This window comes from Coenobita brevimanus, chromosome 83 (assembly GCF_032717465.1).
Source record: "Coenobita brevimanus isolate Jiangsu-jjx chromosome 83, ASM3271746v2, whole genome shotgun sequence".
NCBI classification, from domain to species: domain Eukaryota; kingdom Metazoa; phylum Arthropoda; class Malacostraca; order Decapoda; family Coenobitidae; genus Coenobita; species Coenobita brevimanus.
In genome coordinates, this window is record NC_137036.1 from 1,759,371 (window position 1) to 1,775,000 (window position 15,630).

Here is a 15,630-nt window from a genome sequence, read left to right on the forward strand (position 1 = left end):
ATAAACCCAAACTGCATCTCATCAATATTCACTCTTTCTCTAATCATACCTTCTAGAACTCTCTCCATTACCTTCATTATCTGATCTAACAGCTTTATACCTCTATAATTTCCTCTTTCCAGGGCATCACCCTTCCCTTTATACACATTTACAATTACACTCTTCAGCCAATCATCTGGGACAACACACTCATAAATAATCCTATTTATCAGGTCAGTGACTAAACTCACCCCTATATCGCCTGAGGCCTTCAACATTTCGGCAGTCAACCCAGACACACCTGCTGCCTTCCCCACCTTCATCCCGCCTATTGCCTCACTCAGTAGCAGTATCAATCAAAGGCCAAGGGCCAGACACTGGATCTGCTGGCTCCAAACCTTCCCTGTCCCAGTCAAACTCCTCATTCAACAACCGGTTATAATGCTCTCTCCATGCATCTTTAATACCCTCACTGTTCACCACTACCCTTCCTTCATCATTCTTCATGCACTGCACACCTATAATATGGATAGATAGACTGTCAGCATACACATTAAAGAGCAATGGTGATAAGACTCCACCATGACATACTCCAGTCATGATTTGCCATGGTATTGCATCCTTATGTCTAGTAACAACCATTTGATTTCTGTACAGATAAAATAACACATTAATGTAGATAGATAGAGAGATAAATAGATAGATAGATAGATTTATAGGTAGGTAGGTAGGTAGATAGATAGATTGATAGAGAAATAGGTAGTTAGGTAGATAGTTTACCAGTACTTTGTGTGTGTCTAACGTTATCAGTCGTGTTTTCAGGTGTTGATACGAGGAATGTAAACAAACACAGCGGCACAATTCATTGCTGTTTACATCCTCACACTCCCTCGCCTCACCCCAAGCTGGACAAAGATTCCCAAGATTCTAGATAGCTGGCCGATTCATAGCTGTCCAGTTCACCCCAGCTGTCCAGTTCACCCCAGCTGTCCAGTTCATCCCAGCTGTCCAGTTCATCCCAGCTGTCCAGTTCATCCCAGCTGTCCAGTTCACCCCAGCTGTCCAGTTCATCCCAGCTGTCCAGTTCATCCCAGCTGTCCAGTTCATCCCAGCTGTCCAGTTCATCCCAGCTGTCCAGTTCACCCCAGCTGTCCAGTTCATCCCAGCTGTCCAGTTCATCCCAGCTGTCCAGTTCATCCCAGCTGTCCAGTTCATCCCAGCTGTCCAGTTCATCCCAGCTGTCCAGTTCATCCCAGCTGTCCAATTCATCCCAGCTGGTTTCATCACAGCCCACCAGCTTTCCACGCACCGGCTGTTCGACCAACGCTGAAGACTGTCCAGACCAACAATAGCTATGTCCAGTAGTATTAGTATTATTATTTTTTTAATTATTATTATTATTTTTATTTAGTTATTTTTATTATTATTATTATTTTTATTATTATTTTTATTTGTTATTATTATTATTATTATTATTATTATTATTGTTATTATTATTATTATTATTATTATTATTACTATTTTTATTATTATCGTTATTATTATTATTATTATTATTATTTACAGGCTCAGTCAGTGTAGCAATATTTTCAATCTATACTCCGTTCCCTCTAACTTGGCTCAAATTTGCCATCTGTCCTGTAAATGCTGATCTGTTGCTAGATTGACTGTAGAATATGATGCTAGTCACGAAGAAGTGCTGTGGAAGTGATGCAGAGTTGTATTGTTACCTGACTGAGCATGTATGGTTACCTCAGGTCCTTAGTATAATACACACACACACACACACACACACACACACACACACACACACACACACACACACACACACACACACACACACACACACACACACACACACACATAATTAATTTCTATTCTCAAAAATTCCCCCACCATAATTTTTTGAGTGTAATTGTAATATATATATTGAAACTCCCGTCACTTGTATACGTTTGCTGTTATTGGTATAAGTCCACATTGATTTTGAAAAAGGGGGAGGGGGAGGCCGAGGATGAGATGGAGGGATGGAGGGGGCAAGGATGAGATGGAGGGATGGAGGGGGCAAGGATGAGATGGAGGGATGGAGGGGGCAAGGATGAGATGGAGGGATGGAGGGGGCAAGGATGAGATGGAGGGATGGAGGGGGAAGGATGTGATGGAGGGATGGAGGAGGCAAGGATGTGATGGAGGGATGGAGGGGGCAAGGATGTGATGGAGGGATGGAGGGGGCAAGGATGTGATGGAGGGATGGAGGGGGCAAGGATGAGATGGAGGGATGGAGGGGCAAGGATGAGATGGAGGGATGGAGGGGGCAAGGATGAGATGGAGGGATGGAGGGGGCAAGGATGAGATGGAGGGATGGAGGGGGCAAGGATGTGATGGAGGGATGGAGGGGGCAAGGATGTGATGGAGGGATGGAGGGGGCAAGGATGAGATGGAGGGGGCAAGGATGTGATGGAGGGATGGAGGGGGCAAGGATGTGATGGAGGGATGGAGGGGGCAAGGATGTGATGGAGGGATGGAGGGGGCAAGGATGTGATGGAGGGATGGAGGGGCAAGGATGTGATGGAGGGATGGAGGGGCAAGGATGTGATGGAGGGATGGAGGGGCAAGGATGAGATGGAGGGATGGAGGGGCAAGGATGTGATGGAGGGATGGAGGGGCAAGGATGAGATGGAGGGATGGAAGGGGCAAGGATGTGATGGAGGGATGGAGGGGGCAAGGATGTGATGGAGGGATGGAGGGGCAAGGATGTGATGGAGGGATGGAGGGGCCAAGGATGTGATGGAGGGATGGAGTGGAGAGGTAGAGAGAGGGAGGGGGAGGCCAAGGATGAGATGGAGGGATGGAGTGGAGAGGTATATGAGGGAGGGGGGTGTGAGCTGGGAGCAGGGCAGTGAAATGGCGGGGGACAGGGCGACGTGGAGGCGATTTGTTTGTGGCCACCCCGTATGGGATTAAGGCATCAGGCAATAGATAGATAGCTAGATAGAATTTGGCCATAAAGATAATATTGGAACCTTTAAAAGACTTTGGCAGTTTGTTCAAATATACAGTAACAGTTGGAGTCAAAAGTTGTGATATTTTGGCCATACCCAGTTCACAGTAGCTGTGGGTTGTATATACAAAGTTATGGTATTTTATAAACACTTTTGAACACATCTGTACCTTATATTGAGGACTGAGGGAGGTATTTAACTCATGTCTATTTGTATCTATTTTTGTCTTTCTCCTTTACCCCTTAACAACTGTCCCTCACTGATTTGTTTTTCAAATGGCCCAGCATTACTTTGGTGTGTTGTTGAGGGGTTGGGATGTACAGTAATGTGTACTCAGGATGTACACTGTGCTCACCCACGTGTCTCAGGTGTACACTGTGCTCACCCACGTGTCTCAGATGTACACTGTGCTCACCCACGTGTCTCAGATGTACACTGTGCTCACCCACGTGTCTCAGATGTACACTGTGCTCACCCACGTGTCTCAGATGTACAGGTGACATATAAGGTAAGATTACATTGCTTGGCTTTAGTGTGTAAGGTAATTCCTGTGGTGTTGTGTGGGCTAGAGTCCTGCTGCCCTTGTGTTGTTTATGTACGCTGTCTGTGCTGCTTGATCTCTGGCAGCCTTCCTATGAGTCCTTTGTTTATCATTCATTACTGCTTGATCTCTGGCAGCCTTCCTGTTCAGTCCTTTGTTTGTTTATCATTCATTACTGCTTGATCTCTGGCAGCCTTCCTGTTCAGTCCTTTGTTTGTTTATCATTCATTACTGCTTGATCTCTGGCAGCCTTCCTGTTCAGTCCTTTGTTTGTTTATCATTCATTACATTTATAAAGGCTGTCCACACTGCTTGATCTCTGGCAGCCTTCCTGTTCAGTCCTTTATTGGTTTATCATTCGTTACGTTTATAGAGGATCTTCACACTGCTTGATCTCTGGCAGCCTCCCTATTCAGTCCTTTTGTTCATTTGTATAATTTATATTAAGGCTGTCCACACTGCTTGATCTCTGGCATCCGTCCTATTCAGTCCTTTGTTTGCCTATCATTCATTACATTTATAAAGGCTGTCCACACTGCTTGATCTCTGGCAGCCTTGCTATTCTGTCCTTTGTTTGCTTATCACTTGTTACATTTATAAAGGCTGTCTACACTGCTTGATCTCTGGCAGCCTTCCTATTCAGTTCCTCATTCGTATCATTTATAAAGGCCTCAACATACTTGCATCAGCCTTGGTCACCTAATGGCAGCTTCCCACACTGCTTGATCTCTGGCAGCCTCCCTGTTTAGTCTGTCATATTTTCCTCAGCTTGGGAGAGAGAATTACACCTGTAGGACTGAGGTATATATTAATTAACTCCCTTACTACCTACCGGGGTCTCTCCACAGTGCTCGATCTCTGGCAGCCTTCCTATTCAGTCTGCTGCTTTCTTCACACCTGTAGGACTGAGGTATATATTAATTAACTCCCTGACTACCTAATGGGGTCTCTCCACACTGCTTGATCTCTGGCAGCCTCCCTATTCAGTCTCATGCATTTCTTCACACCTGTAGGACTGAGGTTATATATATTAATTATTAATTCCCTGATTACCTAATAGGGTCTCTCCATACTGCTTGATCTCTGGCAGCTTTCCTATTCAGTGTCATGCTCTCCTTCACACCTGTAGGACTGAGGTATATATTAATTAACCCCTTCACCACCTGTGCCGTACCTGTGTTGACTTAGGTGGTGTGTCAGCAGCTGGAATGTACTGAATGTTGCCTGGCTTGACAGACTGTACCTGCACTGCCAGAGTTGTGTATGTACAGACACACACAGGAGTACAGACATACACTTACATACATACATACATTTAACTTACATACATACATACATACACACACTTAACTTACATACGTACATACACTTAACTTACATACATACATACAGACAGACAGACAGACATATACTTCACTTCCATACATACATACATACAATACATACATAGATACACTCACATACTTACATACATGTCTGCTTACCAACCTACATACATAGACAGACAGACATACAGACAGACACAGCTACATACATACACACATATGACAGACAGACATACACAGCCACATACAGTACATACACAGACATACACAGCTACATACATACGCACATAGACATACACAGCCACATACATACGCACATAGACATACACAGCCACATACATACACACATAGACATACACAGCCACATACATATGCACATAGACATACACAGCCACATACATATGCACATAGACATACACAGCCACATACATATGCACATAGACATACACAGCCACATACATACATACACAGACATACACAGCCACATACATACATACACAGACATACACAGCCATATACATACATACACAGACATACACAGCCACATACATACATACACAGACATACACAGCCACATACATACATACACAGACATACACAGCCACATACATACATACACACACAGCCACATACATACATACACAGACATACACAGCCACATACATACATACATACACAGACATACACAGCCACATACATACATACATACACAGACATACACAGCCACATACATACATACACAGACATACACAGCCACATACATACATACAGACATACACAGCCACATACAGACATACACAGCCACATACATACATACACAGACATACACAGCCACATACATACACAGACATACACAGCTGCATACATACATACACACATAAACACATACATACACATAGTAAACCCACATGACAGCAGGAGAACTAATCAACAGTATGGCCAGTGAAATGGGCCACACACTCATTGCCTCACCATTCAAGCCCCTGGAATCCTGACTACCCCACTGACACACCATTACACACATAAACACTTCACAATTACCTATGAGAGAGAGAGAGAGAGACTGGAAGTAGCCTAAACTTTCTGCATCATGTTATATTTTGCATAGTAGATTAAAATTACAATAGAATTATGTAGATAGATAGATAGATGGATAGGTAGATAGATGGTTAGATAAATAGATGGATAGGTGGATAGATAGATAGACAGATAGATATAGGAAGTGTCTAATGCAGAATAGATACAATTCCAACAAGGGTGCTCAGCCAGTCACATTGGATCCACTGGCATATTGTGTTGTGGTCGGACCCAAGTGACAACAAGGCTGCTTTGTGTAATTATTTTATTATTATTATTATTATTATTATTATTTTTATTATTATTTTGAGGCACCAACACATCATTTTCATCATTATTTAAATCTGAATATAGAGTTATGGATTTATGATGATTTATTTAGTACTGAATATAGAGTTACAGATTTGCGAGATGGAGGGATGGAGTGGAGAGGTATATGAGAGAAGGGGGTGTGAATTGGGAGCAGGGCAGTGAAATGGCGGGGGACAGGGTGACATGGAGGCGATTTGTTTGTGGCCACCCCGTATAAGGGATTAAGGCATCTGGCAATAGATAGATAGATAGTTTATGACAGGGATAGGCATTACCCCTTCAGTCTGAGTATGTTATTATTATTGTATTCTTTCCACTGTTCATCCAACATCCATCCCATCAGGTGGAGGTTAGGCCAGCTGTTCACTATCCACTCCTTTATTGCCCATCAGCAGTGTAGGGCCCCGAGGCTAGGCTGTTCAATAAGGATATCAGTGTTGCTTTATTCCTGCTGCCAACCTACCATCATCCACCTCACTGTTACCCCATCAGCAGTGTAGGGCCCTGAGGCTAGGCTGGTCAATAAGGATATCAGTGTTGCTTTATTTGCCCATCAGCAGTGTAGGGTCCTGAGGCTAGGCTGGTCAATAAGGATAGTGTGGCTCTATACTTGCTGCCACCCATCCATTGTCCATGTCACTACTGCCCATCAGCAGTGTACAAGGTTAGGCTGTCCATCCGTCAGTCACCCCTGTATTGACCCGGCAGGAATGTAGGGCCCCGAGGCTAGGCTGTAGCAGATGAAGATAAATGTCCTACAGAGATAGATAGATAGACGAGGGTTCTAGGTAGACAGGCAGATAGATGGGCCATTGGTGCAGGGTCAGAGGTGAGGTAGGTAAATACAATGTTGGATGGGTTGGGCAAGAAACAGTAATTGCTTTGGATTATCAGATGTAGTTCTTTCACCTTTACTTGGCTCAGATTTTCATTCCTTATTGGCTTATTTTGCATAACTCAGTGGCAGAATTGGATAATACTACAGTTCTGCCTTCTTCCATTGCACATTTTGGTGACTGCATGGATGTGGATGTGATAGGAAGCATTAGGAGAGACACATTGAGGTGGTTTGGCCATGTGGAGAGGATGGAGAGTGAGAGACTGATGAGGAGAGTGTATGTGAGTGAGGTGGAAGGGGAGAGAAGGAGGGGGTGGCCAAGGAATGAGATGGAGGGATGGAATGGAGAAGTATATGAGGGAGGTGGGTGTGTGCTAGGAGCAGGGCAGTGAAATGGAGGGGGACAGGGCGACATGGAGACAATTTGTTTGTGGCCAACCCTTATGGGATTAAGGCATCTGGCAATAGATAGATAGACAAAGCTTCATATATTAGTGCTAATCTATTGTTACAGCTCAGCATTCAAGAGTGATGGCAGTTTTAGGCCAAGTTAGAGTAAAAAGGGTGTAGTAGGCCATGACAGAATGCCATGTGAATGTGGGTGTTGTTGGTTGGTTGTTAGATATTTTGATGTTATTCACCCCACCAAAGCCAAAAGTGGGTGGGTGGGGTGGTGGGTGCAGGTGGGCCATGTCAGAAGTACTGTGTGTATATAACTGTGGAGGCGGGTGTGTTAGGGAGCTAGGCTGGTAAAATGCAGGTCAGAGGTATAAAGAACCGCCAATCCCAAGTCGCTCTTTTCACAGTGTAGGGACTTAGTATTGCCTGCTGTAGTCCTGAACATATAAGGGTAGGAGACTAACCAATGTCCCTGGTAGCATTATATATGATAGAAGAGGCTACAGTCACTTATGGGATTTGAGCCAGAAGTATTGGACAGCTTATTCTAGCCCAAGAGTTGTGTTAGATCACCAGGCACCTTGCATCATTCTCCCAGCAGCATCACTCTCATTCTCTCTTCCCTCGTCACCAGTCATTCTTCCCGTCCCACATCTCTCCATACCATTATTTTCTTCCTTCATCTCTCCATATTCTTCTCTACTACCCTCTCTCCTCATCATTCTCTCCTCTCACCTCTCCGTATCATTCGTCTCTTCCCTCATCTCTATATCATTCCTAGATTTCCTCTTGAGTCATGTGATGAGTCAAATCATAGGACTGTAGGTAATATTTTGAGTGCCATTGTGGGTTTCCTAACACTTCTTCCATAGCAATTTAGTCAGCATATACACCTCAGTATCCCTTTGTATGTTACTGATGCTAAGTTTGTTGATATTAAGGTGATATAAGTAGCATAGAAGCAGGTGTTAAGGAAATGTTAGAGGTAATAAGATGCCAAGTAAGTGGTGTTATGAAGCCTCCTGTGTCACCTGAATAACTGTTTTGTATCATCCCTTGTAGATGTGATAGTGGGTTAGGATTACTGCAAGATATTATTAGCAATCCCATAGTTTGATTTTATTTACCTGTTACCTCCTTCAACCTAGTGAGTTTTTTCAGTTAAAAGATTTGTGATAGTGAAGGGGTTTATCAGTGTTCTGTGTAGCTCGTGCAGTTTGAGAAGTATCCCCAGTAGAAATGACATACCTGTACTCAGGCTGAAGGGGTAACTAGTTAGGACTATGTTTTTGCTAGTCTAGAATCACTTCCATTTTTTCAGCATTTGTACTGACAGTTTCTCTCTTCTTTTCAGGTGGCTGCTGCAGACTTCATCCTATCCCTCAGCCCCTCCCTCCTTCCCCATCCTTTCTTCTTCCCTCCCTCCACCTCTCCCGATGCAGTATCCCAGGAGTCACCAACCTTCCCTCTATCTTCCATCTCTCTGTCTGTATGTGTGTGTGTCTGTGTGGCTCATATTCTCATTGGCTTAAGGCCTCACTACCACCTCTTCCCCAATGATTTATTTTGCATATTATACCTAGAAATACTTAGGTGTCAATATGTGTAAATAATGTAGCAAGGCTGAGGTGGTAGGGAGTGTCCTTAACCAGTGGGAATATGAGCCATGATGTGCAGGGGTGGTGGGGGAAGGGAAAGGGCTGGGAGGGGGGGAGGGGAGGGGAGGGGTGGGCAGGGGTTTAGATAGGGCCAGATTACCCAATCCCTAACGGGATTATACGGGGTTGGCCTGCCGGCGGGGCAATCTGTTTCCCCATCTCGGCCCCAACCCATCGTTTCTCTCTCCTCCTCCCAGCTTTACCGCCTTTCCCTTCCCCCGCCTGGCCAGCTCCAGTGGGTTTACCCCCCCCGGCCCAACACCCCCACCAGGGTGTCTGACCCAGTCACTCACCCCAGCCAAGATGGTGGTGGTGGTGGTGGTAGGGGCTGTGTGTGTGGACTTAACCCACCACACACACACACCCCTACCATCACCACCACCACCACCACCAGTGCTGTGGTGGAGCCCAGTGAGTGGAGGGTGTAGTGGCTGGCAGTAGCAGAAGCAACTGCCAGCCACCACACCCTCCACTCACTGGGCTCCACCCTGCTGGCTGGGGTGAGTGACTGGGTCAGACACCCTGGTGGAGGTGCAGCTGGAGCTGGCCAGGTTACCCCACCCCTGCACATCAGTGTGAATGAGTTCCTTCTACTAATACGTTTTCTCTTATATTTCAGGGGTAACTAATATATTTCTTTTTCAGGGCTAACTATTTTATTAGTTTTTTTCCTTACAGATTCTACACTCAAAGGACTACACAACAGGTAATTAAATATATTATTACAACACTTATATGTCACTTGTACTTGTGTATGGGTGAGCACATACTATGTCTATGTATTGATGAATTGTAACTACCAATAAAATTATACAATTGTACGTAGGAATATTACTTCCCCAAGTGACAGAGAGAAGAGGATAAGGGCAGGGGAGAGAGAGAAAGGATAAGGGCAGGGGAGAGAGAGAAAGGATAAGGGCAGGGGAGAGAGAGAAAGGATAAGAGCAGGGGAGAGAGAGAAAGGATAAGGGCAGGGGAGAGAGAGAAAGGATAAGGGGGGGAGAGAATGGATAAGGGGGGGAGAGAGGATAGAGGGGAGGAAGGAGAGGACAGAGGGGGGGGAGAGAGGATAGAGGGGGGGAAGGAGAGGATAGAGGGGGGAAGGAGACGATAGAGGGGGGGAGAGAGGATAGAGGGGGGGAAGGAGAGGATGGAGGGACGGAGAGAGAGGACAGAGGGGGGAGAGAGAGGATAGAGGGGGGGGAGAGAGGATAGAGGGGGGAGAGAGAGGATGGAGGGGGGAGAGAGAGGATAGAGGGGGGAGAGAGAGGATAGAGGGGGGGAAAAGAGAGGATAGAGGGGGGGAAAAGAGAGGATAGAGGGGGGGAGAGAGGATAGAGGGGGGGAGAGAGGATAGAGGGGGGAGAGAGGATAGAGGGGGGGAGAGAGAGAGGATAGAGGGGGGAAAGAGAGGACAAAGGGGGGAAAGAGAGGATAGAGGACAGGGAGGGTGGGAGAGAGGACAGAGGGGGGGGAAAGAAAGAGGAGAGGGGGGGAAGAGAGAGAGAGGACAGAGGGGGAGAGAGAGAGAGAGGACAGAGGGGGAGAGAGAGAGAGAGGATAGAGGGGGAAAGAGAGAGAGAGAGGACAGAGGGGGGGAAAGAGAGAGAGAGAGAGGATAGAGGGGGAAAGAGAGAGAGAGGGAGAGGATAGAGGGGGAAAGAGAGAGAGAGGGAGAGGATAGAGGGGGAAAGAGAGAGAGAGGGAGAGGATAGAGGGGGAGAGAGAGAGAGGATAGAAGGGGAAAGAGAGAGAGAGAGAGAGGACAGAGGGGGGGAAAGAGAAAGAGAGAGAAAGGACAGAGGGGGGGAAAGAGAGAGAGAGGACAGAGGGGGGGAAAGAGAGAGAGGGAGAGGATAGAGGGGGAGAGAGAGAGAGAGGATAGAGAGGGAGAGAGAATAATAGAATGACAAAGTTAACGAAACAGAGGATAGAGAATAAACAGTAGAAGACATATGTAGAAAATGTACTGTGGGAGAAACAATAATAAAAAAAACAAGGAATGATGCAAAAGACCTTAAAGAAAAGATGAAGACAACATATTATGTCATGTTGAGTAAATTTCACATGACAAAAGGCCACGTCTAAGTTGAATAAAAAAACATGACAATGAATACCATGAAATACATAAGCTTTATGACTGATTAATTAACACAACCTTAACCAATGCCAGGACAAGCTTTAAACACGACCAAGTTATACAAAATGACACAAAACCAAACATATACGATACAATTTTTTTAATGAAGCTTTCCTAATGAGAGGACAAATTATGAAACATACATTGCACAGAACTCTGAGAATGAACACCAATTATTGTGAACAAGCTAATGATGACTGTATGCAACCCCTCCAGTTTGGCAAGTCTCTCCTATGCTGAAAAACAGTGGCATGATGGTTAATGATGTCTATTTTACCCAACTCAGTTCAATTAGTCTATCTCATGCTGAATATCATCATTTATAGGTACTAAGAATAGTTAATGAAGGCTGTAAGTAACCTACTCCAGGTCAATTAGTCTATCCCATGATGAATACCATTATTTAAAGATAGTAAGAATAGTTAATGAAGGCTGTATGTAACCCCTACAGTTTGGTCTTATGCTGAATAACTATGTATAAAGGCAACAAAGATGGTCAATGGAAGTCTGTTGCCCACCGCGGTTTGCAAAGGCTCTCCTAAGCTGAACACAATCATTTGAAGGTACTATATTAAAAATTGTTAAAGAAGGCTGTATATAACCTACCCCTGGTCAAAGTCTTCAAACAACTTATATTCAGCTTCTCTCCTACTGAACACATTAATGAAATCTGAATGTAACCCCTCCAATACGAAAACTCTCCCACATTGAATAACACTGTCTGAAGGCAGCAAGTATAAAATGACAGTCTTGTTACTGGAGTGAAGTGGTTACAACTGCAATACAAGCTAACATTATATCTCAGGGGTTTTGTACTGTAACATCTTGTACTAATATTTTATTCATGCTATATCCAAGCAATTTTCATTCAGCTTGAGAGATAGTACATGAGCTCCCTTACTACTTGGGAACTCTTCCTAAATGTGATTAAAACTGCCTATATATATATATGTATATAATTTTTTTTTTTTTTTCTCGCCTGACAAAGATCCCCAACCTATTTCAGCTCAGTTAATGGCCAAGTGTCGTCGGACTGGAGGGTCAATATGACTGGTAACCAACAGACTTATTCCTACTTCACAGCTATAACTCACTTCAAGCAACCACTACAATACTCAGGATTCAACCCGTTCAAATGGCCGTTACCCCAGGTGAAATACTGGCTCCAGGTGTCTTCCTAACATGATTACAACTGCCAGCAGACACTAGTTCTAACCTTACACATCCTTAACCCCTTTAAGCTTAGTTCATGGCAAGTACAGCAAGACATACTAGTAACCAAGGAGATTCATTCCTACCTGATAACTAAAGGCCCGTCCAGACGATCGAGCAATGCCCGCGGGCACAAGCGAGCAGTTTGCCTGTTGACGGGCTCACCGCTTGTGGCCGCGGGCAAATGTGTAAATTGCCACGGGCAATTTACGCATTTGCCCGCGGGCACAAGCGGTGAGCCCGTCAACAGGCAAACTGCTCGCTTGTGCCCGCGGGCATTGCTCGATCGTCTGGACGGGACTTAAGGTTTGTTAAATTTCCTTATACTATGACCTGGCTGTGTGGCTCATTTCATGTGTATTTCACTTATCATGCTGTCTAAAATTCTCGTTTCCTCTTACCCTAATTCTGGACCCTACCCCACTCAATCTTAAGATGGAAATTGGGATTTAGATTATGAGTTTCAAAAGAATATATCAACTTTAGAAGGCTTAGGTGCCTTGTACAACAGGTAACATATACGATGTGTGGATATCTGTAGACCTTTTTGCTGGGCATGCTGTTGATGGTTCTTGCTTTTTATATTTTTTCCCTGATTTCTGAATCTTACTTCACTCTTTTTATGTGGTAATTATAATCAGGATGGTGCTGGAGAAGGATCCTTCACATGGTGACACCAATATAACCCGGCGGTGGAGTTGCCTGGTCATACAGATGTCCCTTCCCTCTCCCTGTCCCCCAAAAGGTGAATGGTGGCTTGCAGGAAGAGGGAAACTTCAGCCTGCAGTTTACCAGCTTCATGATTCTGGGGCTACAACTACCACCACCAGGGTCAGCATGATGATGATGATGATAGTGATAGTTCTTTAAACATTTTCATGATTTTCATTCTCTCTCTCTCCAAATTCCACACACTCTTTATTAAACTTTCACTCACCATGCACTCAGAGCAGTTTTCAAAAAAGTCATATAAGGACTAACACCTCATGAGATGTTTAAGACTTTAACCTTTAACCCCTTCCCACTCAGAGCCACAAGACCACACCAACCATGTCAGTGCTGGTTTATTTAAGTGTTTAACTACACTCCATTCTCTTTAACTCTGCATAAAATTGCCTTCTCTCCACCTTGAACTTTGAGACAGAAGGGCCACATCAATCACACAAGACTGAACTTTATGGATATCAGACACTACAAATATTACTCTAATTTTACCCATTCCTCTTTCAAATACTGGAGTTTTATGCAAGGGTGCAGTGGAATATTTTGAGGTGACAGAGTTCCAAGAGAAAATAATGGAGTAAATAATTTAAAATCTACCTTTATTATATTATGCTGTGGCCCCAAAATTTATTAAGGAGGTACCGTCATAAGGCACAATAACAACGTCCTCAAAAAAGCAGTCATCACTTTTGAAAATAATGACAAATCTGAATGGCCTAGATGAAAATTTCCTAGTGGCCTCAGGGAATGGGCTAGTGAGTCTATGTGTTAGTGATTTATTTAACCCTGTCAGTGCAATGGCGCCCTCGCACTGACGGGGGAAACAAAGCTGTTGGTTGGCTGATACGATCTGCTGACTCCCAGTAACAATCTAACCTTTTACTAGATGTATTTATTCAAACGTGCTATATTTAACCTGCACTTCATCTGACTCTCATGGGGTACAAGGGGTTAAGGGTTATAAATCTTACGAGGGATTCACAAACAGGCTTACGATCTATTTCCTCTCGTAACTAAGACATGGGGTAAATGCTGCTCGCTCCTCTCCTTGTCTGGCCTGAAAAAGAAATGCAGCTACGGCAGGAAATTGATCGTATGCCTGAGTGTGAATCTAAACACTGAGGATTATTATATGTTATTTAATACCTTGGGTCAGTCCTCTTATAGGCCAGGGATGCTTCACACAACAGGTCACTTTATATTATGTCACAACTGTTACAAATTACCCAAACTTTAACTATACGAGACAGGGATGTGGCTGAAAATATTACTACCTTTTACTATGCAAGGGAGACAGGCCAATATAAATACAGTACTTTCCATATACTGTATGTCAGAAATACATGCTGCTTGATCTCTGGCAGCCTTCAAATTATCAAAACCTTTCCCATGCAAGACAGGGATGTGGTTGAAATATTGCAACCATTTAATACACGAAGGAGACAGTTCAACATATGAGCTTTTTATAGAGGAGTTGGAGATACGTTTTCATATATAAAGGCTCCTACATCCTTGCGTGCAGCTCTCCATGCTGCTCAATCTCTGGCAGCCTCCAAATTATCAAAACTTGTCCTATATTACACAGGATTCAATATACCAAATTTTCTTTCATAATACTGGTACTATACAAGTGAAGAATGTGGCCAATAATTCAGGTAAAAATGGAAATATACTTGACAATTTCCCTACCTTACTGTGCCCTCATTATTATGTCTAAAAGGACGTCAGTTTACAGATGTCTGTTTCAGAGTTGTGTTCAGATGCAGATGAAACAACTCTGCTTCACCACTTAAACCTTGCTTGTGATCTTTTAAAACTTGCTTGTGATCTTTTAAACCTTGCTTGTGATATTTTAAACCTTGCTTGTGATCTTTTAAACCTTGCTTGTGATATTTTAAACCTTGCTTGTGATCTTTTAAACCTTGCTTGTGATCCTTTAATTGCTTTGAAGCCTTTCTTCCTTCCTTTCTATTTTCTTTTGAAGCATTTATTTCCTTTCTCCTTTGTCTCCTCTCCTTTTTTCCCCTTTTAAACCACAAATTAATTAAGAAGCAAATTTCACACACATGTTTTAAGGTTGTTTCTCCTTTCATTCTTCTTTTCAAGTCTTTATCTCCCTTTTTCCATCATTTTATTCTTATTTTTCATTTTTAACCCCTCACTATTCACGCAGCCTGTCACCCTTGCCTTATTATATTCCCCAGCCACATCACTCAAAGTTTTAAAGCCATTTCATTCTTTTTTCAGCCTTTGTTTCCTTCTTCTTCCTCCTATTTCATCATCTTTAACCCCTCACTAATCACGCAACCTGTCACCCTTGCCTTATTATATTCCCCAGCCACATCCCAGGCCTATACAGAGGACTTGCAGCCATATTATTACAACCGAGATGCCAATATATGGGTAAGGTACAGTTTATGTTAT